Source organism: Homalodisca vitripennis, chromosome 4, assembly GCF_021130785.1.
Source record: "Homalodisca vitripennis isolate AUS2020 chromosome 4, UT_GWSS_2.1, whole genome shotgun sequence".
Classification (NCBI taxonomy): Eukaryota; Metazoa; Arthropoda; class Insecta; order Hemiptera; family Cicadellidae; genus Homalodisca; species Homalodisca vitripennis.
In genome coordinates this window covers 175,552,912-175,580,200 of record NC_060210.1, presented here as the reverse complement: position 1 = coordinate 175,580,200, position 27,289 = coordinate 175,552,912, and the positions used below count along the sequence as shown (strand labels likewise).

General features: G+C 31.3%; 1 pseudogene; it reads right to left on the bottom strand.

Moving 5' to 3' along the window:
- Positions 1-9,337: 9,337 nt before the first annotated feature.
- Positions 9,338-25,442, bottom strand: LOC124360703 (annotated as a pseudogene).
- Positions 25,443-27,289: the final 1,847 nt, after the last annotated feature.

Below are 27,289 nucleotides of genomic sequence, written 5' to 3'. Positions count from 1 at the left end.
GAGTGGCCACCCAAAATAAATGACGAGAGGTACGGAAAGTGCTTGTTGATTGAACAGAGGGCACTCAGCAAGTCACTGACAAAAGAGTTTTCCTAGCGGACAAGTAAAGGAAGCGAAGATTTTCTTCAAATCAATTACACAAGGAAGCTGTGCAACGGGAGAACAAGTTCACAGAAATTGGTGTAACTATACTCAATATCGAAAAATGCAGCATTTTGTTTTCCTTTGCAAACTGTTTGGAACAACAAGCTACGAATCTCTTCTTGCTAGTGAACCAAGTGTATTCTGACTGGCAAAAACCTACACAAGAGCTTTTGACCTAGTCACGAGAAATCCCTCCTGCACATGTTAAAAACTGTAACGTATTTGGCGTCGAAGCTCTCAGTACGTTTACGATTAAAACACAAACTATTGATGAAGAACATGAAAGACTTATCCATGCTGAAACTGAACATTGGCATGCGAAACTGAACATGGGGACACCAGGATGTTGGCCCCTGAAACGATTACTGTGTATACGTAACACGGAAACTTTTTAAAATTGTGGGAACACATAGCAAAGTTGCCTATGTCTGCAACATGTGAGAAGGATCAAAAGGATGATTCCTTTTTTGAGCAACGTAACAGAGCGGAAATTCTGTTCTGTAAAATTGGTAGAACACAATAGGACCTACAGCAGCCACATATTATTCGATGTTTATTTGGCTGCAACATGTGAAAGTATCAAATGAGCAAAAGAAACACAGAGGGGAATGACTATACAGGGCGATTACTGTTCAATATTTTGAGCAAAGGGGTACATTATCCAGACGAGTTCATTCTAGGTTCTTGTCAGTTCCTTCTTAAAGATTCATCAAGATAACCAGATGCATTGCAAGAACTACACGGAAGCCACCATATGGAATTCGATAATACATAGAACTGCACTCCGGACGTTAATGGTTCGGCATACTGAGCATAATGACGTTTGGTGTCAGTAAGAGGATCCTTGATCTAATTCTCGTAGAGCATTTTAGGTTCCTTGTGGGAAAATGACAGATGTGGTAATTAAAGAACCGCGGACCCGGGGCCTGGGAGACATATTTATAGGTTTTTCTAGTTCTACTCAATAAGTTAAAGTATTCATCATGTGACAGGTCTCACAGAAGCATTATTGAAAGAACTTAAGGACCCCCACGAGGAACCCTTCCTATCAAAAAACCCACTGAGGGGTCAGGGCTCATGATGAATGGTTCGCACATGAAGGGAATCCAGCATGTTGAGTTCAGCAAGAGGATTCATCTCTTGATTTTTCTCATTCCATATCATTTCTTCTATAGCAGTTTGTGTCATTCAATCAAATCAATTGTTCACATCATTTCTACATTATTTCAATTCTACACTGAACCTTGGTCAAATCGTCCAACGATGCAGCTCTGTCTGCATAGTGCAGTAGACTGTTTTTCAGCCAGTGTACGTCATTTCATTCAAGAAATATCTAACTTTTTTTCTAGTTCATCACTCATCAAGCAGGAGTAATTTAGCTGTCAAAAACGATTCGAGTCTTCAACAGTCCATCATTCCACTCTGCAACACTAGGTGGGAAAAGTATATTGAGGGCACTTTTTACCTCTTGAGGTACCATAATGAAATGTACATATGATGCATTAAAATGGAAGCATCTCAGAACATAGAACCTTTTGATGCCATTTTGGGTAGACATACTGCCGTAGGAACAAGCTAACAAAAAACTGGCAAAAAGCTTCAAGTTTGCTTATGTTGATGTATTGTAATCTGTGGCATGAGATCCTGTATAAAACTCAAAACATGGTTAGTAAACTGGGTTGCAAAAAAGGTCACATCAAATGATTCTTCAAAGTTCAATAGAATCTTCTTAAGAGTGTAAAATCATTTTTTGGAAACTATGAGATCTGAAGAAGTACAAACAGCGTCATTTCTGATGCAAAGGAACTTGCAAAAAAAAATTGATGTTGCAGGTTGTGACTTTGAACAAGACAAAAAAACAGTTTAGACCAAGGAAGAGTTAAAAAAAACAATTTTCTTACACGAGACGTTGAAGTTGAGAAGTTGCCAAGTTCTGGTAAAGATTTGTTATAAAGTATAAATTTTTCTTCTCTGATGTTTGTTGATATAGAGCAATATACCTCATCTTGATTAAAGGAGAGAATTTTGAACTGATGGAAAAACCATAGTGCAAGGTTTTAAATTTCTCTATGATATTATCTAGCTTAGGAAAAGTCAAGGAGCTGAACAGAGTGTTAAAGAAAGCCTGCCTGCAAACAACCTTGAGAACAGTTTGATCGGTGGTGATGGAGATGACAAACTCCCAAAAAGAATATGAACATTAACGGAGAATGAGCAGTTTGATGAAGCCTTCAAAACTTTGGGACGCAAAGCTGCCCCCTACCAAGTCACGCCAGCTTGGAGCGTTGTCCAGTTATAACCAAACGTCGGTTATGTGGGTATACTTTTTTTCCAAATAATTTTGGTAGCAGTTGATAAAATCTCTGTTAACCGCTGCCAGTATCCGTGGCCAGTGCGCCGAAAGAAGTTTTCTCCAAATTAAAACTGATAAAAACTTACCGTACGATTCAAATTTGAGCCAAGAACACTTAAGTGGTCTAGCAACCTTGGCGATTGAAAATGATGCCCTCCTAAATGTAAATGGAAACGGACCATTCTACTGCATAGTAGATTTTTCAAAATTAAAAGCCAGAACGAATTCCCTTTTCTTAATTGCAAAACATTTAGTATCTTTAAAGTTATGTCGATGGTATGATGGGAAAACCACAAAAATCGTCTTTACAAACAATATTGTGTTTTTTGTACAAGTCATTGTTAAACATCAGGTTGTAATACAGACAATATTCAACATTAAGAAAATAACAGCCCTAATAATTTACAATTAAACTTAATAATGTATTGTAAGTGTAATCGTAATAGTAGTCAACAATGTGTCACTGTAATTTTGTAATAATGAACACTGGGTAAATCCAAACATAAACTCTGGTTTGTCAGCTATATATTTTTTTTTCTCCTAATTTGTTTCCCCTTTGTTTACTATTTAGGTTACAAGGTATGAGACATTTACCGTTCTACGGTGTTTAGTGTATGACCGGTTTTTATCCGGGGGGGGGTGGGTCCGCCAAACGTACTGTTTGCTTACACTGATTAAAAATTAGCTAGTGGCCGGCCCCTGTCAGAGAGGTATATCACCTGTTAACATTTCTATTAGAAGACTCAGATTTTCTTTTGGTAATGTAAAGGCTATTAAATTATCCTCCCCTAGAGAGTTTATAACCAGTTTTGACTGTCGTAGACCTTAGGTGTTTTTATGTATTGAGAACTTTATTTCCCTCTTCAACCTCTTCAGAATTCTCTATTCATAGCAAAAGGTTAATCTAAACAAAGATCTGGACTTGTCAATAAGGACCTGTATCAATGAAATGTCAGGGAAATTCATCAAATTGTTTATCTCACATGAAAAATCACATGGTTAGCATAAAGAATTTATATCAGAATAAACTCAATGAATAATTTAAATTTTCTGATTTTTTTATCACATTTTAATCTTTAACTTTGGTAAAATATGTAAAGATATCAATATTAAAATTCTGTTTTTTAATTAAAAATAATTTAAATTGAATGAGTGGTTGCTGAGGTGTGGATTGTATTATAGATCCATTTTTGTACAATACTAAATTTCAAGTGGCCATCTTGATTCAATAAGAAACCAACTACTCCATACACGTTTGATTAATTTTCTTGTGGAAACGTCAATTTGTACAGTAAGTGGGATAACCAATCAAAAATATTATTTTTTAAATTTTGTCTTGTGTCATACATATTATTATTTAGGGATCTTTAATGATTAATTCTAAATGACTAAAAATAAATGTATGGCACAAATACTAAATAATAAAAATTTGATTTTACGATAAATAAAGATGTAAGCAAAATATTTGTATTTGAATGTTCTACTCTTAAATTAATGACTTCTACTAATAGTGAAAAATACATAAAAATTAATACACCAAAATATAAACAAATAACTAACAAATAATACAACATACATATTTTTTTTAATTTTTATGTGAAAATATATTGGTTTTGAACTTTTATGTTAGTGAGTATATTTTGCAGATATATGTACATTTTGTAAAATATTCTTTTTTTATTTCAATTTTATTCATTCCTTGTAGATTGTGTAATTGGCTCTTACTTGAAAACTGATTGAGTATAATGACTTGTTGCTCAATGTGTAGTCACTATCACAAAAGATAATATAAGCATGTGAAAGCTGATAGTTTGTAACATGTACTCGTATATTACAAATTTCATATAATATTTGCATATTATCAATTGTTACCTTGGGTTCTTGGCCCAATTGATATGCTTCTTCTTCTAACAGGCAGCCAATAGCCAAGCACTTACTGTGCAGCCTGGCAGTACAAAATAAAGTCCTAATAATTATAATATCAGTAGTTAAACAAAACGCTGAAAAGAATCAACAAGAAAGTAAGGAAACTTAACATCCTTCAAGTGCCAAAGATGGCAAATGGTCCAAGAATAACCATGGAATAGTCAAAAAGTAAGTATTCTGTAGTATTGTCTTGGTTGTACATTGACTAGAGTATCTCTAAAAAAATACCCATTCTCAAATATAGACTAACAAATTGTTCCTTTCTTTTACCAAAATTTACTGATCATTTTAGGTTTTACTATATTAATTTCAGTAACCAGTACCATTTTGTTTTATTGTGATTTTAGGATTGTATAAATAATTTCAGATTATTGTTTCTCTTTAAGTATTATTCAGTGTTCTTATCCTCAACCAACTAGTACACACTACAAGCACGGCGCACTGATGGAGAATGGGACCTTTCAAACCTTTCATCCCCTCCCTCCAAGAGCATTTTATTTTAAAAATAATTTATCGCTTAATAGTTTATTTTTGACTAAAAATAACATTTATATTGGAACTTGAAATAAATCACAATCAAATATATAAATTCAAATCTTACAACTATTTTAATTTACAAAATACATGGCACTACACATTTTATAATAATTCAATTTTTGTCAAACCTCTGAATATTTCATCACTCTGCAACAATGAAAGTGAGGTTAGTTCTTACTATTTCTACTGGCTTCTACCTGTACCTGGTGCTTCAGTAACTGAGTACAACTTGTACTTATCCTGATTTAGACCCATACATTTCAGAGTAATTCTAAAATGGTACAGGTACATTTTCCAGTTACTACTACTGCTAAACTAGTCTGAGTACTTTGACCAAGAACGATGGTAAGTGTGTACAGTATCTGTATTGTAACAGTAACCTGTAGCATGTACTTTCTGTTTGTGATAACTTGTAATCTCGGTACAGACGAGTAACAGGTACAAAAAGTATCTTTTTCAATCATCCCGACGTAATCAGTTGTTACAGTAAGTAGTGAATGACTTTCCGAGCTCTGAGCAGTTCTGTACTATGTTCTTCTTCTTCTATTTGGCGGCCTATTGCCATGCACTTAAGCCTCAAAGGCCTTTTGCGCACCCGGAAGCACATCATGAGGCCTAACAGTCTATGTTAATTTGATGTCATTTGTTGTCACTACGAGGCAACACCGCCCTGGGCAGTCTGGCGATTGCGCTTTAAAGCGAACAGGTACTGGTTTCAGTGAATTAACAAAACTTGTTCAATTCAATCTGTGTTAAAAATTAAACCATACGTTCAAGATAATGACCAAGCTCCATAATGTAACCAGTGCCGAATTTTGTGGACCACACGGTCAAGAATAAGTTAGGATAGTAATTTAGTAACAACTTTTTTCACACTATTCCCAAATTTACTTAGCACAGTTACAACTACAGTGCACATATATCAATATAATATAGATATTAGATGTGGTCTTAATCGGATCACAAGTTTCTGAGTTATGAATTTTCAAAGTTAGAGTTTGGTTGAAAATCGCCAAAATCTGTTATTTTTCATTGTTATTGATATAAAAACTGGAAGTTGTTAATAAACAGTTTGCTATGTAGAAACACAGAAATAAACAAGCTAAAGTTTAATATAACCCCTGTTATTGTAACTCTATTATATTAGTTAGTTATGATCAACTATCAAACTCAGATATCTATACTTTTTGATTCGAGAGTAGATTTCAAAGAGCTTTGGTCTTGATTTGTGATGTAAGCTTTGTTAATGTTATGATTAAATTTTGTTTCGTTAAATACACATTGTGTAAACTGTATTTGTTACTGAAAAATTTTAATTATCCCTGTATAAGTTTCCTGGTGATTGGTGGTAGATTGGTTTTACTGCAAACTTCATACACTCTGACCTGATCTTTGCCCTCCTATTATTAGTTCAGAAATACTATTTTTCATGATTTTATGACCTAGAATTTCAAAACATTTCAAAACTTTCCTGGAAGTATGGGGAGGGGTTTTCAAAAATAAAACTTTTAGCTTACAAAAATAAAAATACAAGTATATTTATAGTTTGTTAAAACCATTTGTGAATAGTTCATGTAAAGAATAAAAAGCCTTATTAAAACTTGTCAGAAAATGATGGTTAAATTATTTTCTAAATTTAATATTATTTTATTATTTGGCAATGTTAAGTGGCATGCAATTGAGAAATTTTGTAACAATGTACATAGTTTTGTTTTAAACAATTCTAGGCTGTAAGATGACAATGACAATTTTATTTTTACTCTGACATTTCAGATTGTAATGACTCATTTCATACGCCCATCTCACATTCATTTCAATACTTAGGCCTAATTGAATTTAGAAATTTGTTAGTAATAATAATTAAGGAATAATTATTTATAAATTGTCTCAAATTTTAATACAAACAATAATAAATACGAAATCAAAATTAATCAAAATCCACCTTATTACATATAAAACTCAAAAGTTATAAAGTGAACTAAAGTCAGTGATACAGTGTGCAGGGATGATTGTTGAAGAGTGAAGAGAGCAAGATTTGAAAGGTGAAGAGGAGAGAGGGATCTGGAAGAAGTGAAGCAAGATTATTATTTTAAATAAAGAAACTGGTTACATTTATTCAGCAGTATTTGAAAGGTTACTTTATTAAATTCTTATTATCACTGAAGTACAAAGAAGCAGAAGACAGACATTGGGTGAGAAAATTCCTTTTAAGTTTAATAGTGATTCATTGGAAGAACATAAAACCCAGGAACATTCAATTTGGTTAATAATTCAAAATTAATAGAATTAAATTTTAACAAAATTATTTTTCAAAATTACAATATCTTTTATTAAAAAAATACCCAATATTTCTATTTCATTAAGCCAGCACGACCACCCTGCCCTAAAAAATTAAGAATTGTATTTAAAAATTTACCATTATTGTATCCTCCATCTTGTTTCAAAATTCAAACTTGTATGTCAATTAATTTATCATCATTAAAGTTCACATTTATATCATAACCGAGTTATTTGTTATTTCTAACTATAATCAGAATACAAATTAAGTTTAACCATTTATTTAAAGTGTATAATAGTAATAGTATATTACAAGTTGTAACTAAATTCCTTAGGAAGGCCAATATAAATTTCAAGTATTATTTCATTTTTGTCATTGATAACTAATCCTGATAACAAAATCAGAGCTGCAGCTGTGGTTTACATTTTTGAAATCCAAGCTAGAACAACTGTTCAGAAATTTTGTGACGAAAATAAAAAGATCAAATAAAAGTTTCTTTTAAAATATTTTGGAAACATACTGCATCTATTTCATACAAAATAGTCACAGCACATTACTAATAAAGTCTGCGATGTTGTCACACTTATAGATAAAGACCCATTTTATATATTTTCTTTGGCATGCTAAATTCTGTAATAAATCTTATTGTAATTTTATTGAACCAGTGAAAAAAGATCAACACCCGTTAACAGTTTATAATACAAAAAATACAAATAAAATCTGCCAGTCTGGTGGGCATAGCATTTTGAGTGTTTTTTTGCCAAACACTCAGGTGTGACTTTCATTATAGCTAAGGTGGTGCAATCCATTTTGGGTTTGAACAATAGTTTTTTTGTGAAATTCATAAAGATGATTCTTTAAAGATGACTTCTCTGAAAACAGAAGTAGAGAAATGGTTTTGATTACTCCACGTGAGATTATATGAATTAACAGTAGGAAATTTAGACATTTTTAAATTTAAGCATTTTATAATCAGGATTAAATAAAAACAGATGTAGATAAAAATCTAAAATTTTTATAGCATGTACTTGAGTTACTGGCTCAGTGAATAACAAGTTTTTATTTACAAACAAATTGATTTCATTAAGTTAAAATGTTACAAAACCTGTAAGTTTTTACAATATTATATATAATTTCTTTTAGTCATAAATGAATAAAAAGATGTCAATCCCTTACATAACACTTGCACATACTGTAAAGTTTTAAATGTTAGCAAACATAAAATCAATTGCACCAGCTTAAATATAAAGCACTGATAGTCATAGCTCTATATTAATTAAAATTTAAACAAAATCATTAGGGTAGTTTTTAGAGAATGTAGGGTCTTATGTAAAATTATTCAAAAATAAAGCTTACAAAAAAATATGTCCTAATAATAAATGCACATGCACAACAAATTTGATTCAAATCGGTGTGTACATTCTGTCTAATTAATGTATATGACAGGCTTACGTATAAACTCATATACACAAATAGTTTAATGAAATGATAGAATGAAAAATGCTTTTATTAAAGAGGTGGAGTTAGGACTATCAAGCCCTCTCTACCACTCAACCTTATATCATACAATAAATTTACAATATTTTAATACAGCAACAGTAAATTATTACCTTATGCTTTAAATAATTAATAACAAAATTGCTTAACCTATTCAAAATTAAATGAACTTTAAGTAAAAATCTAAAACTATAAAGTAAATAAAACTTAAACGAAGTAAAAGTAAATACATGAACATAAAAAAACTTCTTTGCTTTTGACTATCACAAATGACATTTCCATTAAAAATCCAAAATAATTAATCATCTTACCATTAAAACATTTCCCTCTTGTACTGCGTATGCAGAAAAAGTAATAAAAGCTTATTCACCAACCATAAGTATAAAACTAATTTCAAATAGAAATTACTAGGAAATGTTCAAGAGTTCAAAGTTTATTCACGAGGCACAATAGCATCTTTCAGTGAAGAAATTAAAAGGTTTATGAAACTCCTTGAACAGCATTCTTATTGGTTATAATAAAAGAATGTAAATAATAACTAAAATATTGTTTTAATAATGTACATTTTATTTTACAGGAAATAAATAACACAATAAACAAGATATTTTTTACTTTAACTGTTAACTTGTTTATTAATTCATTCATAAAAATACATATTCAGGTTTTTATCAAACTATTAACAATTATACTATAATGATCTCTATACTAGCTGAACGTAAATTAAGCTGGTGTGAATAGGTCAGTATTTTTTTCAAAATGGGTCATCTCTAAGCTTTTTAACCACAGTAAGTTGGCCATCACTTCACTTTTGGTAGCAGTTGGAGTCTCTGCAATCTGGCAGTTTCTGATAAAAATACAAAGCTTTGGTTAAACAACTATTGCATGAAGAAATTTACATAATATCTTGGCTTGTTGGACAACTGAAATTTAATCATTATATAATTCAAGCACAATGAATGAACCAATTTCAGTATGCATTATTTATTTTTGACATCAACAGTTTCACTTCTTTAAATCTTTATATTATAAAGGTAATGCAGTGCAGTATGTGATGTTTATTTTTTTACTTCTGTAAAATAGTGAATGTAACAAATGGTAAATACATGACATAACAAGTGTTTAACCTAGTAATAGAGTAATAGATTTATTTATCTATTGACCAATATATTTTCTTTTACAAAACTAATTTTCTTGTCTTTGGGTAAATTTAATCAGTACTGTATATTGCAGCATATTACTGTCAGGGATACCAGGCACACATCACCTTTAGAACATGGTTCACACCTATCACTTTATTTGATGTTGAACTATAACAGCGGAGAAGGTTTTTAACTCTGATGAGGTGATCCACTTAAGTGATGATTTCAGGTAGTGAGTGGTGTCCCTGTATAAGAGCTGTTTGTGAAAGCAACTGAAAGTTGGGATAACATGTTTATTTAGGATTGTTTAGTCCCAGAAGTACATTTACATTAAGGTTAATTGCCCTTTGTTCAAACATAACCACATGGCAAATCTTCTTATCATTTCTGGTGACAAATTGATGATAAGTTCAGGTAACTCATCTTAGCTGCTTACCGAAACCACAGGTAGAATTCTCTGATGTATCTAAAGATATTTAATAATTCCATAGCTATTTGGCATCAGATACATCTATGACACATACTGCAGGTAGAACAGATAAATATTGATATTGTGGATTCCAGCGCCCTTCTTATCACTAATCCCTTTTTCTATATATATTTCCATTCACCAGAAGGGTTCACTTCTCGTTGGTTTGTACATGCCAGTAGGACCAGTATTTGGTGCAGCAAAAAACTATGTGTCACTTAAATCTGGCCAATCCATTGAATGTCCTGTCCAGGAGTGGCACAACTCTAATCGAAGATTTGTCAAGAAATTGAGATAAAAAGGGTTGGTTGATAGGTCTAGTTTACTGTAAAGGATGATGGGGTTGAGTGGAACTCCCTTAGTGTTAAAGGCTTGTACTAGCCGAAAAAGGAAAGAGTACTATTCCATACCCGCTTTGTCTGGATGAGGCTGAAACAGAGCCAGCCTTACCTTTACAAGAGATAAAGCTTGTTACCCTCCTTAAGGGATCTTGGACAGGAGATGGCCCCTACCACCATACTTACACATCCTAAATATTCTGTTGGTATAAATGTAAGTGCCTTTACTCTTTGGGAAGATAGATGTATTCTAGATTCTGACAATTTTTCTAATCAGAAGTACAAACAGGACAAACTACTATACAAAAACTGATTAAGAAGACTTACGAGTAGTATAGCCCAGTCTGGTGAGCTGTCTCGTCAGCCACAGCACAGTACACAGTTGTCTGGGCTCCTTGCTCCCCTGACTGCATGATCAGCCACTTCAACTTAGAGAAGAGCCAGCCCACTCCCGGAAAAATCATATATGCAAAGTCACCACTCAGCTGAGTGTTTACATCACCAGGGTTTACACTGTACACGGTCACATCAGTTACTAGAAATTAAAAAAAAACATTGACTAACAAATGCCAATACTGTACTTACGTGACTCTGTTTAAATGCAGATTTTAATTCCACTAACTTCCATCAAATACTGAATATGATGAGAGAAGACATCCTCTTCAAAAGGTCTATATTTACTTTGAAAAGTTCTTCTTATTGAAAAGGTGAGTCAATTACAACTACTTAATTATAATTTTGCTTAAAATAGTAGGCCTATTGATTTTTTATTGTGTTAGGGGAAGTTGTAAAAAGAATAATAATTTGATTAGATTGACAATCATATTGAGTAAAACACAAAACATGTCATACATAATATCTCACAGAATGTGAAGAAATTCCCAAATGGTTTAGCTTTTCTTTTTTTTATATTTTATCAAAACTAAACATTAGCGGGATGTTAACAACTACTTTTATTCGCTTATTTCTTGTTTTTAAATCAAAAATGTAAACGATTTGGTGAAACATTATAAAGGTAGGTCTGACTCACTCATAAACTGACTTGATACATAGACTGCCACAAAGTTCAAAACAGAGCTAAGAATGACACGAAATTTTTTTAATAAGTGAGACATTGAAAACCTATGAATATATACCTTATTGAATTTTTAATTTAATAGTATTTTTGAGAGGTAAAAGTGTTCCTATTAATTCCTTATGAGGAAATAATGTAAAAGTAGAACTCTCTTTGAAATGTACCTAAGTAAACTTTATCCAAACTTGGCAGGCATGTAAGATGTTTAAAAAGCCATTGCACTTGGTTTGAGAATATCTATATTTAAATTTTGATGTATCCGGGGCTAAAAATAGAATACTTTGAAAATATTACATTCTTTCATATTTACATATTACAGTCATTATGGGTTGTATTGTATTAATAATACTTCCTACCTGAATTTTAATGTATCTTTACTTTAAATCAAGTTAAAATCTGTGTGAAATAAAATTCAAAAGTGCAAAAACATAACAAATTATACTTGGAGAAATTAAAATGTCTTAAAACATAGTGTAATAGAGTGTAATTTAAATATATCTCTCTTGAATCTGAATATCCACATGAAAAATTGTGTAATATACAATTTTTTGCCAGAATTTATATTTTTAAACATGGTTCATTGGGAATCAAATATTTTAATACTAAATCTGAAAATGACCGAAGTTTTTGAAAATTAAAAACCACAGTTGCTAGAAAATCAAAACATGCAATTACTCCCAATAGTTTATTTATTCATATACGAACTCATTCTGTGATGGAATTTAAATTGAAATTTTCCATTTTACTATGTACATTCCGATACTTTCATGTGTACATATGAACAGATAGGAACTATATAATAATCCATAACAAAACAAAAATCTTTCTTTACAGGTAACATACTGCTAGTCTAAATTTAACTGTTGTACACCAAGGCACTCATAACACAAAGCTATTGATCAATAGAAATGAAATATTTGGAGTTGTATTACAATTTTTAAGATGGACATGTTTTTGGTAGATTTCTAATCTAGCTATTGCAGTGTGCCAATGTAACCATTCTCTACCTATTTGTTCATCTATCTATCATTATGATTATGGGCTCAATTAATTCTTAATGCATCTTTATTAAACTTGATATGAATTTTCTACAGATAAATGGTAAGTTTAAGTTCGATGTTGGGGTCAAATCAAACCAAAGGAAGTGGGGTCCCAAGATCAAAACCTTTTTCTACCAAAAACAACACCATACCATAGACATATTGTGGTTGGATGGATTTTAACAAAAATTGGAACTTATACAATTTATATGATAAATGTTTACCCAAGATGATGTTTCAGTACTTTTTGAGACAAAGGGACAGAGCCCTAGGGTTAAAACCATTTTATGTACAACTAATATAGACAACTTGAAGTGGGTTGTATTTCAGCAAGAAATGGAATGAATATTGTATATGACAAATTTTAACCAAGGATGATAGTCTTACTACGTTTTATGAGATAAGGGGACTGATCCCCAGGATCAAATCTGTAATATATCTAATTACTGTGAACTCCTTGTGGTGTGATAGATTTTAACAAAAATTTAGTTAAATATTCTATATAGCAAATAATAGCCAAGGACAGCCTGTTTTGGAGCTAAGGAGACAAAGCCCCAGACAAAAACTATTTTATACACAAATACTATAGGCATCTTGCAGGTGGATGTGTTTTAACAAAAATTAACACAAAAGTTTAAAAAAATAATTAATGTCAATCAAGAATGTTTTTTAATCCCTTCTGAGAAAATAATCTTGGGTGACTCCTGAAGGCCAAATCTATTTGTACAATTACTCTGACAAACCTGATGGATCAACTTTAACTAAAGTTGCTGTGTATGTTGTATATTAAAAATATTATCCGAGCATGGATTTTTGCTGCCCTTTGAGATAGAGATGAGGATCTAGAATCAAAACCATTATGTCCACAATTTTATTCTAAATACTTTGTGATAGGAAATATTCATACCAAATTTGGTATGAATATTATATGAAATTAATAATTTTGAAAGAGAGCAGCGCAGACTCTAAAAGGGAAGGAGCTGTTACAGACCTGTACCTGCCATCTCCTGGCAGGTTCTGGAGAGTGAGGGCTTCCGTAGACTGGGAATCGCCAGAAGCCAGTACCTGCTAGAGGTTGATTCTTACAAGAGGCCAAGGCCTGCTAGAGGCATTAACTGCCAGATGCCCAGGCCAGGAGGTCCTAGAGGCTGATAACTCCCAAAGCCAGAACTCTCAGAGTTTGGAAGCATCCAGTAGCAGAGACCAAGACCTACACTAGGCCAGGACCTGCTAGAGGCATTGGGCTGTCGAAGGCCAGAACGTGCCAAAGGTCAGGAGGTTTTAGAGGTTGAGAACTCCCAGGATCTGGGACATGCAAGAGGACTAGCTAGAGACTTGGGGGCTGACGAAGGCAAAGCCCTGCTAGAGTCTGGGAGGTCCTAGAGGTTGAGAGCTCTCAAAAGCCAGGGCTGCCAGAGGTGGGGAGCATCTAGAGGATGGAACCTAGTAGAGGTCAAGACCTGCAACACGCCAGTAGGTCATAGAATCTGATAGCTCCAAAAAGCTGAGAGCTCTCAGAGTCTGAGAAGTCCTAAAAGGAATCTGACAGAGGATGTAAACTCTCAGAACATAGAAGTTTAGAGTGTTTCAGAATTAATGTAATGCACATTCTTGTTGTTTTTACCAAACCATGTGGTTTAGTGACATAAGCTTCAATGTAACAGTCTAATGTGCTGCAACAGATATCTAACTAAATCTGTTTTCCAGTGAGCCAAAAGGTCTTATGTTATTATGAACTTTTTTAGATTAAATATTATACAAAAATTATTTATTGAGTTAATCAGTAGATCTTTAATTACACATAAATATTAGCACTATATTTTTACATTACTATCTCGATGTAGAGAGCCATATTTAAGATTTTTGCAAAGGAGTTCTTGGAAGAGTAAAAATAACATAATTTTATATCATTACGGAAGGATTATTTTAACATCATAAACATTTGTTAAAATATAAACTCAAACCTTTAATATACATACTATTAATAAGGTGGGGTGTCCAATCAAATTCACTGATACCCATAAGAGATTATGAAATTATAAGGGTAATTCCATTTGAGGGAACTAATTTATTAGTGTTTAAACAAGTTTCAAACTATTGAGAAAATTACTGCTTGTAGAAAACTTACCTCCAGCTAAGTTAAGTCTTTTCACCAGTTCATTAGTAAATAAAATATTTGCTAATTTTGTTTGACTGTATGCTGTATGATAGAAGTAGGATTTCTCTGCATTTATGTCATCAAAATCAATGCTGTTGGCTGAAATCAAATGTAACATTAATAAAGAGTAAAAGAAAATTATAAAGTATCACTATTTGGAATTTCATGGCTTCCTATCATTATAAGTTTAAAAAAATTAAAACATACTCATATAACCATTTTCCTCTGTACCCAAGTATGAGAATAACTGTTTGTGATGAATTAATTTTAACGGCTGTATTGCTTATTAAAGGTTATTTAACCTTGAGAAGCCCAGTAGTATCTAACTACAACACAAATCCAATCAAAATGCTAATTATTAGGAAAAATAATATCAGCAGAGAGTTATTTTACAGCCTGTCTATAATTTTTCCAGTATACAGAAGGTTAGCTCCCTAACTGTTCTTTGGCATGTTAAATAAATTAACTCAACTATTTATTTAATTTAGATAGTGTCTATTTTATATTTATTTGTTATAATACAATTTATACGTTTTGAACAGAAAAAAACTAAAATACATTTATTAAATCCTTTTTATCCTAATTCTTTTTAAATTTTTTATGTAGTTTGTTTAACTTTCAGTTATGTGCTTGTATACAATATTATGTTATTTAATAAAATAAAATTGGTATCTAATTATTTATTTTCATAGTTTTTTTTTTTATTTACTCTCGTTATAACCACATATTTACTTAGCACCCGTTTTATTAAAATAGTTCCTTGATTTTTAGATATCTTCAACTATTATTTTATATACATTATTTGGTATCAATCGAACACTCTAAATGTGCCTTTTGTGGGTTCATAATATATTCAATATAGGATTCTGCACACAGGCTACTAAAGTTCCAATGGTTTTTATTTTCTTCTCTAATTGTTAGCTCTAAGTTAATAGGCTTTGGGAAATCCCATGCCGCCTCAATGTACTATTTGTTTCTTGATGTAGGAGTCTTGAAAGGATCTAGGATATCTTCTCGCTAAGGGCCTACCAGGCTTCCTTGGTTGAAGCACCTTATCCAGGTTACATTTATGTTACCAATATGCAGAGATTTACTTTGTTTTAAATACATTTCTTAATTGAGCTCAAAAATTCAAGTAATTCTTTTAAAATCTCTAAATCGTTTAACTGGAGAATTTTATTTAAGTTTTGAACATTCATCCCATACTTATTCTTAGTTAATTTTAAACCTTGGCTTCTCGCATTGTCATATGCAGGGTACGTAAAAAAGATATGTTCCAAAGTTTCACTATGACCTAAAGTACATGTCAGACAGTGGAGTGAAGTACTGACCAATAGTATATAGATTTTTATTTATATTTGCGTGACCAAATCTTAACCTTAGAATGTTGATCATTTTCCATCTTTTCATTTCAACATTTTTGAACCATGTATATTTTGGCATCGTTTCAACAACCTCTTTATACCATAGGGCTTTATTTACACAGATCGTTACTTTTTGAGAAGTATAATTGTTTTTGGTACGCTTTGAAATGGTCTATGGATAAATTTAATTGCTCTATTTTAGTGCCATCTTTGATTGCCTCTTTTGCTAATTTGTCAGCTGTTTCATAACCTGAAATACCTATATGACTTGGAATCCACTACAGGTCAATATTTTTCTTCGATTCTAATATTTTGAATATTATTGAAAAGATTAGATTTTGTTTCGATAAACCTTCGAAGCTGTTTTCTATAGCGCTTACTGCTGCCTGCGAGTCTGTTAATATAACTTCCAATGTTAATCTAATGAGAGTAGTTTTGTTTAGTTTAAAACAGATGAATACTAAAATACGGGTGCTGCTCAGGTTACTCACAATCCATAAACCATAATGATATCAGCTTCTTTCTTTACAATAATTTACAGTCATATCGCTATTATTACAATTTATATCATAAAATAAATTGTTTAAAATAACTTTAAATATTTTATTCTTTAGTTTTATACAACATTTTTACAGTATATAACTAATATTAGAACTAAAATAGTATATTAATATTACAAATTCAAAATACTGCTCATACACAGTTTTTTTCCAAACTTCTCTCAACATCATCATTGAATCTATATCAGCTCTGCCAGCAACCTTATAGCTTTGTATATCATAGTAGCATTGCCTTTACCACTGATCCTATCACATCAACTTGAGGAAACGATATCGAAAACAATAGTTAATTTATTAATTAATTAAGTCATTTAGTAAATGTTATTAATTAAAATAAATTCAATTTTAGTTTTATTTATTAAATTTACATTCCCTACCTTGCATACACATGACTAATTTCACATGAATAACATAATTGTATTTTGACAATTTTCAGAAAAATGAAAAATAAGTTTAATGCCAAACTCATACCAAATGCTCTATGACCTTTATGATGTGTTGTTTATGAAGTATATTTTTGAGATAATATGCAAGAGAATTTAAATAAGCTTCTATTTCCTTTCCAAATGGTGATATTTTTAAATAAGCCAGTCTGTGACATAATACTAAATCCCTTCAGAAGAACTTAAACAACTGACTCCACTAAGATTTAAAAGAGTGAAGAATAAAATAGTCATTAAGAAAGATATTTAATCATACAAAACAGGTTTGTACATATAAAAACTAAAAATCAGTTTTTAGTTGTATTTGAAATTTAACTTTATAGAAACCTTATTTAACTTTGTATAGAAAACACTTGTTAAAATTTATTAAATTTGCCTAGATCCAAAAAAAATTATGACGATACAAATTCATGTTTTGGACTGAACAAAATTTAAAATCGACAGCAAACTAAGTATGGATTTTTAAATGCAGTACTTTCTTTACATATGTAAATCTGTTCACATTCCATCAGAATATTTATAAGTTAATAAACTTTGAAAGTTTTATTGAATGTAAAATGAACTTAAATATGGCACTAATTTTTATTCTGCTCTTCTTCCCCTTCTCTATAGCTTAAACACAGAGTTCAATGATATTTTGGTCTGTGTACTGCTAGCTTTCCTCACAAAACAATACAGTATGTGTTAAAAATGGGCATCTTATGGTTTTCAGATGAATAATCTTTTAAAAGCATATTGCTTGCTATATAATAGTGGAATTCTACTCAATTAAAATTATAAATGTATTATACAGCAAGTTTTTTTTGTTCTTATTTATTACAGCTTGTAATTTTGTCCACCTATTTTCTTTCTTTTTCTACCATACCACTGTCATTTACTTTTGCTAAAGCAGTGCAAACTGTTCTCTCTGAAACTGATAAAGTTTGTTAAGTCTTTAGAAATTTGGCAACTGTACTCGCAATGGTTTGAGAAAGTTTCATATACATCGTGCAGGTGAGCCCTTGCCTCCTACTCTGATTTTAATATTAGACATTTTCAAGACTTGTTACTTCAACACTTATGAATACAAATGCTCTTGTGTTCATACACAAGTTTGACATAACAAGGCATGAACTATAGTATTCATTTCAGAAAGTCAAGAAAAATATTTACTTGTAATTATTAGGTTATGTTGCACATAAATTGCAAGCTATATAAGCACATAAACTCCACTCACAAGGTTCCAGGAGATGTATTTAAAGCCCTCATTATGAATGTTATTAACTTTTTTATTTTATTTCGTTTCATTACTAAACACATTTATTTTTATTTTTCCTTCTCTCCTGAATGAGGTCGTAATAAAAGACATGTATATGTAAACTTTACTTAAGAATCCAAGTCATTAAATAATTTTATTTTTATCAACTAAACATATATTGAATGTAAGATGAGGAACAAACAGTTCTCTATGAGTACAATGTTCAGGTATATAAGATTCCATTATATAGATAGATATTTTGGCCTCGGTTGAAGATGCAGTAAGATTTGGTTGCTAACTTGAACCACAGCTGAGAGCAGCAGCAATATACATAATGAAAATGGAATAATCACTCTCAGGTATGCCAATCAGCAAAATGTCTTTATTAACACTTGAAAAAAAGGCAGTATTCATAAAATAGACAGATACTAAAGTATTACCGATACAGTGTGGTTCTGAAGTTACATTGATGATTCTGGCTGGTGCAGATCGTACTAGACGAGGCAGCAACAGTAATGTCAGCAAGAAGTGGCCAAGATGGTTTGTGGCAAACTGCATCTCATACCCATCCACAGTTACCTCTCTCTTGGATGTCACAATACCTGAAACATTCTATGACAGTGTATAATAAATGAAAAATAATTCAAAAAATACTTGGTATGCTATGAAGCCTACACTATTTACATTACTATTCACTGGTCATCCTATTGAAAATGTTGAATTGTTGAGTTCAAAGAAAAACAAATTATGATTTAAAACTCAAAACACTAAGAAAACGGTTTAATTTGTCTTGTATTAAAAGATCTGATGTGGAAAGTGATAAATAATGAAAGAGGAGAAAGACAAGAGAAAATAAATAGTCTACTTGAAAATAAATTATTTATTTTCTCAAACTCCCCAGTAGACATTACCAATTACTAGAATAACGTTTTTGCTATGATTTCTGATTGTTGTCTTATAAATGTATAAGGACACTTCTCAACAATGGAAATGAAGAATGGCCAACACATATGATAGAACCAAACCATATACCTAAAATACCAAAACTAATTTTCCATGAAGCAATGTAAAAAAATTTAAATTGTCATAATTACCTTAACACAGTCGATATCAATGGAGAGCAGATCTCTTCCAAATTGATCAAACAGTGCAAAGATGAAATCATCACCCCACTAACATTTATTATTAACAAATTACTTTAACAAGACATTTTTCTCAGCAGGCTGAAACTTGTAAAGATTTAACCAAAATATAAAAATGGAACATCTGATGAAACCACCAGTTATCAGCCAATTTTCTCAACATTTTTTCAAGTGCTCTAGTTCAACTACATGAAACGAGGCTGTAAATTTGACTTTCTTCCATGACTATTTAAACCTAGGAGGTAGTAAAGATTACTGTGCCATTCTATTTCACTATTACCGCAACAACTCATCATACATTCATAATGATTCTTGATTACAGTTTTCTTTATGTATATAGTAGAAAAATAAAAGTATAGTATTTTGTCATGAACACGATTTCTTTCTTTATTCTCTCTAATAAAAATGATTGAAGGATGTTGTTCAACTCATTTGGTTTTAATATATTTCAAAAGGTCAAATTTTTCTCAAAGCATAGCACAACACTGTAAGAAGAAAACGTTCTTATGATAATTGTATTATCTACATCTCAAAAACTAATCAAGAAATTTTGAAAAGAATCCAAAGAGTTTATAATGAAAATATTAGTTTTTGAATCTGTCATATCACTGGAGCAATGAACTTCTGATTTAGTTTTGTCAGTCAAATAAGAAATTTTAAATATTTAATCCTTCTTTCCTATTCTTGTTAGAATCAAATCAACTTTCTTGTTTCTTAAAATTTCAAACAACTTTGCTTGGATTCAAGCAACATAAACTTCTATTCTATCATAAATAATTATATATTCACTATCACAATTTAAATTAAAATAAATATAGATTTGACAATAAATTTTGTTTCAGTTTTAACATTTTTAATATGTGATCACTTAACCTGCCAAACAGTTCTAAGACTGTTTGTTACTTAGAACTTACAAAATGTTCCAAAACAAGTATCTCATCTTTAGATAATCAAAATGTGGGTCGATGTAAGTAAAAATACACAGAACATATTGTGTACATATAAAATTATGTTATGTATTTTGTTCAACATTGTATGTTCTGTGTGTTCTAACTTTCCATGCATTTTAAAGAATTGATGATGACACACTTATCTTGATACTTGTACTTCTACAGAAGAAACTATCTTAGAGTTGTCAATAATCTAAAATACGATGTTTTGTTTATTTTCAAATTTTTGTGGTTATTACAAACATGAATTTATTAAACTCAAATTCAAATTCAAAATTTCTTTATTCAGATATGTAACAGATTACAAGAATAGCGTCACAATAAATCTCAATATAAATTTATCATTTATATTTTAAAACATAAAAATCAGTTTGACACTCACTGAAAAAGTAAGATTTGGCTATGTAGCCTTCTACAGAGTAAGTTAAAGCATTTTCACACCAAGGCAGTTATTACTTAAGGTAATTATTAGATAATTTAAGGGATTTTATACATTTCTAAACATACCCAACAATACTTAAAAGTTATTTACCTATTGAAACAAAAAAAGTCTTCAAAAGAATACAAGGATAACGTTAATAAATAATCTTCAAGTAGTTTTTTTGAATTTTTCATAATTTTGCTCATTTTGAATATTGAGAGGAAGGTTAAACAAAAATTTTGTGCCGATGAAACTAGTTTTCTTTTCATAAAACTTCAGTCTATGTTGTTCCACATATCTGCTACGTCTTAAATTGTAATCATGATGACTTAAAATATTAATTAGGTTGTTGTATTTTTTTACGTATAAAACAGTTTCATAAATGTATAGATCATATACAGTCAAAATTTGAAGTTGAGAAAAGTATGGTTTTACTGTATCTCTTTGTTTTAGGTTAAAAATTATTCTTAAAGCTTTTTTTTTGTTGTAATAAGATTCTGTCCAGATTTCTTTTAGTTGTGGCTCTGTATATATGCCTATATTCCCATAGACATATGGGAATTTACCATAGCAAAGTAGATGGCTTTCAATGTCTCAATGCTACACACATTGACATCAAAATTAAAACAAATATATTTTGTTCTAGTTTTGCCAGAGCAGGCAGAGAAATATCCTTTGATTTCTAATCTAAAACTGCACTCGGTGAACACACAAACTTGATCTGTTGTCCAAGTTGCTTCCATGACCCAAAACTTGCTCAAGTCATGGTAAATGAACAGGCCCACTGTATTGTTAGTAAATTATTTTATACTTGATTAAAAATAGTCATATACTAATTTACAATTGTGTTTGAGTTTTTGACAAGAGTTGGTTGGAAACATGTTTTTATCTCGCTAAAATAGAATTGTTACTTAATTTTACATGACATACATGGTAGGGCTGAAATTACATCCTTAAAGGTATTACATACATAATTTAATATATTTACTTGAAGATAATAATTATGCTTATTGTAATTATTTTCTTAATATTTTTCAATATTTCAAATACTTTTAATAACAGACATTACCTGCATTATTCACAAGAATGTGGATTGTTTCCTCTTCACTCAGCAACTGACTGGCACAATCTCTGACAGATTGTAGAGATGATAGGTCCAAACATACAACAGATACTTCTCCAACATGTTTTAAATCGGAACAAGATGTTCTTATGAGATTAGCAGCATTTCTTGATTTTGTCATATTTCTACATGCTAAAATAACTTTGCATCCTGAAAAGTCAATTTATGTACTGTAAAAAACCAAAAAACAAAACATTTTAATATAAAATAAGCTGAACATAAACATTTGGTTTTTCGGTTGAACATATGTACACAGCAGATGAAAATGTTTTAATATTAATTAATTAAAAACAGTATTATCTTTTTAGTGTACCTTATACTAGATGTTTTAATTTATAGGTCCAAACATACAACAGATACTTCTCCAACATGTTTTAAATCGGAACAAGATGTTCTTATGAGATTTGCAGCATTTCTTGATTTTGTCATATTTCTACATGCTAATATAACTTTGCACCCTGAAAAGTCAATTTATGTACTGTAAAAACCAAAAAACAAAACATTTAAATATAAAATAAGCTGAACATAAACATTTGGTTTTTCGGTTGAACATATGTACACAGGAGATGAAAATGTTTTAATATTAATTAAGTAAAAACAGTATTATCTTTTTAGTGTACCTTATACTAGATGTTTCAATTTATAGTAAATTGAAAGAGCATATTGTCAAAAATAAAAACGAAAGGAATTTTTTATATGATTCCAAGCATCTGGTTCCAAATATGAGGAACAGTAGAAAAGTTTTGAAATATGTCTACATTTAAAAGAGCAGATGTGCATACTAGATACAAGAGGCAAAGCAATTAATGTATAAAAGATGGGAGGTTCGTTCAAAATTTAAAGCACCTGGGGCTTTATTAATTTTGAATAAACGGATAACAAATTCGTGTCAGGCCATGGAATTGGAAAAAAGACATTTGCATGTAATATTTTACATGATTATAAAATTTATTTGAGTGAGATACATTGCTTTGATTGGTTATCCGTGGCTTTTTGAGTATTCCTCCCTTGTGTACTACTGTAGTTTATTGGTTTCAGGAGTTTAAACTCAATAAGGTTTGGCTCTCAGATGAGGAGTACAGTGAAAAACTTATATGCTGAAGAAAACATTTCTATGGAAAAACCCACGATCTAGATAACAAGATCTTGAAGCTACCTTAGGATCATCTTGCTAAGTGTCTCCACTATCCTTTATAAGCACTACCTTAGTGCTTCTTGGTGGGTGCCACACTGGTTGACTGATACACAGAAAGAATCACATTTGAAATGGTGTCAGGAAATAATGTTGGTAGATATTGTTCTTTGATGAATCTTTAATGTATCAATCAGTTTGACCCTAAAACAGAGTGTCTATCAATCAGTTTGACCCTAAAACAGAGCGTCAATCAATCAGTTGGTTATTTCCACATTAAGTGTTGGAAAGAGAATGGTTGAAAAGAGAACTTTTATCATCTAGCGGACATGTCATCAATGTTGTTCTTGAAAACCAGTGTACTATTACACTCTCTGTTGTTTTGTGTGGTACATCAAAACTTGCTACCCCAGATATTTAAAAAATTTAAGAACAGTGGAAAGAGTAGGAATAAGGAGAATTCTGCTTTATCATTACATTGCATCATCCTACCCAGCTCATCAAAATGATAAAGTTAATTAAACAGTTCCCACTTTAATTACTTATCTACCTATAATACAGTCCCAAATTGTTATCTTATGACTCTTAAGAAGCAATGCTCATCATCTGAATATGCTGTTGCAGCTTATAAAGATGAGCTCTGGATGGTGGAATAAACACAGTGGCACCAGTACTTTAAACACTGGTTCAGGAGGATGAGTTGTTGAGAGAAGTGTTAAAGAGTATTTTTACAAGATGAGGATACACTGTCAGTTGAATAGTAATAGTTATATAGTCTATGTTATATTGTGTACTTTAAATACACAAATTCAACAATCAGAGTAAGTTTATCTGTTTTAAGTTTGTGTACATTTTAAAACATTTCTATTCATTCTTGTAAGTACTAAATAAATATTTGAGAATTAAAAACCATAATTATATATTTTTAATAAACACATTTGTAAGTCATGAAAGGTAGTATTTGTAAATACCAATGTATTCAGATTTCTTTATTAAAGCTAATTGGAGAGTTGTTATTACCAGAAACGCTCTTCCTTTGGTCTACATAAACACCCTGGTTTCCTTTTTTATCACAATTTAACCTTTTTCGGGAGAGGATTCAATTTCATGATCATAGAAAAGTATTATACCTCTAATGTTTGTAAAACAATATCCATAAATATGAAAAAAAATTCTTCAGTGTGTTTTATGAAAGAAGACAAAAAGAGACAAATTGCCTAATGAATCTCTGTAAGAATACACTCATCCCATAAACTACCTTCTAATCACTACTATTTCATGGTGGGTCTTCAAACCGGCTTTGCCATAGATTGGTGTAATGTCAACAGACCACAAACACACTTTTTGTCCCCAAAAAGGAATTCAAACCAATATCCTAGGAAAGCCTAATAAGACAAAATCTTAAGACAGAAAACAAGCCATGAGCCCAAATCTTGTTTAGTTGTCCTTTAAAGCAGTTGGTGCACCTAGCAAAGATGCATGGCATTATGTTATTGCACAGTATTCTGTGTAGGTGGCACTAGCAGTAATAAAACAATCAAAACAGTTAAATATCATACTGGTGTGACTTCAATTGTTATATTTATATTATCAACACCTCCGAAAACTATTATACTGTCTATTACTACTACACTTGCTACCAAAATTATTAAATATACTTATAAAATGTTTAAGTCAGTCTGTCAAAGAAGGATAAATGTCATCCAAAAAGATTGATTTAAATAGTTTCTTCTACATGCATGTATTGAACTTTTATTAATGTAAATAATCATGAGAAAAGTTTACTCCATACATCTTCTGATTATAAGAGGACTGGACTTTAAGTGTTGCAAACTTTAAAGATCAATGCCAGCTCTATTTGACTTTAATCGGAATGGGCTTTTAAATCCAATTATTATTTTCTGTGTAAACAGTACTATTATTTATACTTAATCATCCAAATTCTAAATAACAACACAAGCTCAATGAGCCTTGTTTACCTCGCTTGTAGAAATCAAGAGCCGTAAAGAAGCCAACACCTGTGTTAGCTCCTGTGATGACAGCTGTCTTGCCGTCTAGCCTAGACTGGCTAGACCACCTTTCCACCGAACAACCACCCCATTGTTCTGGAACTTGATTAAATAAACTGCTAAATCAAGCAATATTAAATGTGGAAAATATATATAGTGGTAGTATACCATAAATTCGTTTTTCCTGACAGTAATTTATAATTAACTGTGAGATGAGTATTAGTAGGTTGTTCACCATAATGTTGAGATTCTAACAGAGTAAAAGGTTAAAATAAAAGTGTAATAAGAAAACTAAAGAATTTTCACAAGAACTACTGTACAAAATTAATATTTGCTGTGTTCAATGAAAATAATATGAATCTATAATTCTTTTTTATGTTACAAAAGTAAAACTACCAACTGGGGAAGTCTTGTGACACTGCTCACCATCAAAAGTTGAAATAAAGGATTTTGGGCATTTTATCAGCCACTTACAGTTTTAAGATCACATTTCACTTGGTACCCGGCCTAGCTGCTGAAAGTACACCAAGTAATAACATCAAATAAATGCATGTCTTGGAACTAATAGTACCTTGGGAGCCTTCCACTTTTTCTGTCACACTGGAGGTATTACTGACATGTTTTCCTATAATATTCTTTAAAACAGAAGCACAACTGACAGCACACAAACTAATTGTCTTCAACTGGAGGGAGCCTAGTCAATGAAAGAGATTATCTTGTTGAAGAAAATTCCAAATGCCCTACAGTAGTAATGTTATGAGATATGCAAATAAAATAATAACTTTTATTGTTTATTCCAATTAAAATATTATGGTTTAGTGACAGTTCCCTAATAGAATCTAAATCAGGATTTTAAATCTTCAGCAACACTCAAATATCACCGTAAAAGGAAGCCTTAAACACTTAAAACCCATATTTCAGGTAGAGATCTACAAAACTTCACCTCGTAATTGGGGGGGGGGAAGTTACACTAATGAAAGCACTTGCAGTTTCAGCCAACCAAGCTGCGCTTAGAGTAAACTCCTGCCAAAATCCAAACTTCAATAGGAATGTATAAAAGCCCTACACCAGCTTGCATCACATTATCATCAAGAATTTTGATGTGTCCCATAAAGAAATCTTAGAAAATGAGTCAGGAGACAAATCGGCTCAGTGGGGAGTCAAAGATACTCTAATTGGACCAGAATCACTCTGTGGTACAAGCTGCCTAGTGACATGAATCACAGTGAAACATTATGCCAGGGCAGAACATTGGCATATCTAACTTGTCCATTTCATACACTAATTAAAAATAAAGTCCATCTACGAGGCATGTTTTGTACGTAAGCACCATTTTAACATATTTAAAAAAAATCATGTTATCACTTTATGTACAAATTTTATTTTGATATGAAAGACCACTCTTTTATCTTCTTTTATACATAATTGCCATCAATATTAAGGCACCTATATCTAAAAACGTCCTTTTGTATACTGTTGTCATAGAAGATTGCCACCTCATTCAGCAGTGGGTGAATGCAATCATTTTCACGCTTTAGTCATTGGTGCTGTGCTGGACCTTCAAAGTCCTTTTTCTGATAAAAAACAAAAAGGCGCTAAACTAGCGCTATTATGAGTATTATAAAATTGTTCCTAACAAAATTCTGTGATAAGATCTTGAGTTCCTTTTATTACATGTGGGACGGACATTCTCATAAGGCAAAATGTGTTTCTCGATAAAACCTCCTAGAGAATACTTCTTTAAACTTGAGGAGACTCTTCTGATAACAAAGAAATAGTGAAATGTCTGTTCATTTTCACTTTATTATTATTAACTTTCTGCACCAATTCATAGGTGATCATTGTCATTGAGGGTTGTCCACTGCATTTCTTCTTCATGAACATTTTTTGACCATCTTTTAAAGTCCTAACCATTTTAATGCTTTTTCATCAATCACATTGTTTGTGCATACAC